The sequence below is a fragment of the Protobothrops mucrosquamatus genome, unplaced genomic scaffold (assembly GCF_001527695.2).
Source record: "Protobothrops mucrosquamatus isolate PMUCROS unplaced genomic scaffold, P.Mucros_1.0 scaffold11472, whole genome shotgun sequence".
NCBI lineage: Eukaryota > Metazoa > Chordata > Lepidosauria > Squamata > Viperidae > Protobothrops > Protobothrops mucrosquamatus.
In genome coordinates this window covers 1-3,009 of record NW_015397251.1, presented here as the reverse complement: position 1 = coordinate 3,009, position 3,009 = coordinate 1, and the positions used below count along the sequence as shown (strand labels likewise).

Genomic DNA, 3,009 nt, shown 5'->3' with positions numbered 1-3,009 from the left:
CTCGCCTACATCGTCCATATAGGACGACTCGGGAACTCAACTCCTACCCCGGGCAGCTCACCTATCCCCTTATGCCCAGGGGAAAGGTATCAAGCCGTTTGACAGCTGATGCTGGCTGTCAAACCGGCTTTTACGCAAAACAGGCGGGAGGCAGCAAACAGCTGCGACCGACGAAATCGCCTGCCACCGGAAGTCCCAGTTCCCTAGCACTCTTCCATTCTGTTTATTATATATCTCTTATCTTTTAAATGTAACCTATATGAAATAATAGTGAAAAATAAATCAAAATGTCACAAATAGTAGCCGAATAGATAACATTGTGTATAGTGAAACTTTGCATTAACTGTTCCCTTTTTAATGGACTTCAGATTCAGTGGATAAAATATTTGCCTCCAAATCTTCCCTGCCCCCTCCCAAAAATGGACAAAATCCATTTAATCTGACAAATCTGAGGCAATTAAATGTATGCTAATTTTATTTCATTTGAACTCATTTTACAGTATGTAAATGCAACATAATATAAATAATGTGTAAAATGTGTTATTTGTAGTTTTATGCAGTTTGACAAACTGCTGCAAATATAATTTGCAATTTAACAGACATTGTGGAATAATAGACTCTCCCTAAATATTTTATTAAATCAGAACTTCACTGAGTTTTTTTAAGGGCATTGTAAAGCAATGTTTGTAGTAAAAATTGTAGCCAAATGCTTTAAAGTTTCATTCATTAAAAGCTGGATTTTTTTCTCTATAAGGAAAACTGTCTCGGTGCACAAATTCCACAAGTATAGATCCTGGTTGTACTGCTGTTTCTGAAAATGGGACATGTGCAGGTGAGTATGCATATATGATGATAAAGAGAATAATTATTTAAGGGCCAAACAACCTGAAAGCAAAGCTCCCTGAAAACTTTATTCAGTATAATAAACACCACAAACATACTGATTATATTTGGTCAGCACCTAATCTTTTACTGCAGCTGCCAGATGACAACTGAAGATATTCTTGTTTCTTTAAATTCTCCATGGCAAAAGGAGAGAACATGCTGATAAATCTTGTATTTTATTTTTTCTGTGTTTCTTTATTTTCCCTATTGTTTATGGAATACAAATTTCTATTGAGAACCCTATTTTAAAAAAGGATGAACTCTGCAGTGCTTTCAAAATATGATATAGTTTGGATCTTTCTGATGCGACCTTACAACTTTTTCCTCTGTTTTAACAGTCTGTTAAATGTTAGTAAGCTTCATTTCCATGTTTACTATAGAGTAGACTTCTTGTTGAATGAAAATGTAAGTTACTGGTTTTACTCTGGAAACATAAATGGAACAATAATATTTAGCAGGCTGATAAACTTTTTTAGGTTTGTTTCTAAAGCTTGAACATTGTTTAGGTTTTTCCATGGGTTCACAAGATGAAAGATTCTGTACAGATAGTCCTTGAGTTAGGACCACAGTTGAGCCCAAAATTTCTGTTGCTAAGTGAGTCATTCGTTAAGTGGATTTTACCCCATTTTACAATCTTTCTTGCCTTAATTGTTCTCTCTCTCTCTCTCTCTCTCTCTCTCTCTCTCTCTCTCTCTCTCTCTCTCTCTCTCTCTCTCTCTCTCTCTCTCCAATACTTGCTGATGTCATAGATTCCATCTTGTTTTAAGTCTCTTTCGTGCCCTCAGTTCTTCGTGCTGTATACACAAACTTGATTTAGCTCATGCTATTCATCTAAAACCTTATTTTTAACCTTTATATTTCAATATGGAGATGAGCAATAGCAAGTAACAAAGGCATGCAAGATAGAATTACTGCTGCAGTTATTAACTTTGCATGATATTTCTTTTAAATATGCCAGGCCAAACGCTGTATGCTAGATTCCAATTTATCTTATTTAAAGATCTTTTAAAAATGTCAAATGGGTCAAGGAGCCTAGTAGACTATAAGGTAAGTGTCTGAAGGGAGGTTGGTGCCTCAGATATCGTATCATTTAATTACAAGTTACTCAGCCAAAGATTTATTTGCGCGTAAGAACCCTAGAAGAATTCTCAGCCTATATATCGCAACTATTATTAAGTCTCTCTGGTTTCCTTAAAAATCAGTTTTATGCTTCATAGTTGTTTTGTTTTTTAGATTTTCCGATCAGTACTACCACAGCTAGTAATGTCACCACAGCTAGTAATGCCACCACAGTCACCAGCCCTACAGGTAACAAAAAGAAAAAAATGTGCATTGATGTAGACATACTGTTTTAACTTAATGTGATCCAGTAATGAATCTGTAATAAAATAAGTATTTGAAGAGACATGTAAGTTTTTTACTTACGTGCTTATGTGATTCTTGTGCTCTAGAGGAATTGTGTTCAGTTATATCAGTAATTTGATAAATCTATAGATCAAGTAAAATATGCTTTGAGAGTATGTGTTAGTATTGTTCAAGTAACAGTAAAAAATTATAAATGTACAGCAATTCATAAATTGGTGTTTCTTAGTATTTCTTCTACAAAAATTTCAGTTTCTATATTTCCATTCTCTTTTCATGAGTAATTTCTTGTACAGTATAACTGGTAAAATTTTAAATGTACCTGCATTTACAGTATTGTTACTTGACTACTTTTAGAAATTCCCCCTAGTTGAAACTACTAAGTGATAATATTGAATATTGGAGTTTCAACCCAATTAATTTGCACAGCAACAAAGAGATCTAGTTGTGCTGAAATGTATAATAGTTATAGAAATAACTCATGAGGTGATATTCATCTACTTGATCAAGAAAATGCAAAAAGACACAAGAAACATATATTTTCTTCTTCAAAATCCTCACCGCCTAAATATGTAATAACAAATGTGCAGGCTGTATGCTCCTTTTCCTGATCTCTTTCCTCCACTAGTCTTAATAACAAGGCAAGGGTCTTGTTTTACATTCTTGTTCTTGGCAGTCTCCAATTGAAGATCAATATTTTTTGTGGGTTTCCATTTATGATATTGCCCTCTTTTATATTTGATTCTTAAATTGTGCTCAGTA

General features: G+C 34.1%; 1 long non-coding RNA gene across 1 annotated transcript in view; it reads left to right on the top strand.

Annotated features, from left to right (window-relative positions):
* The window catches only part of LOC107301316, a 6,046-nt gene extending 3,839 nt beyond the window's left edge, over window positions 1-2,207 (top strand). The window contains exons 2-3 of the long non-coding RNA XR_001549279.1: window positions 755-832; window positions 2,119-2,207. This is a non-coding gene — a long non-coding RNA (uncharacterized LOC107301316). The remainder of the gene's footprint in view (window positions 1-754; window positions 833-2,118) is intronic.
* Window positions 2,208-3,009: the final 802 nt, after the last annotated feature.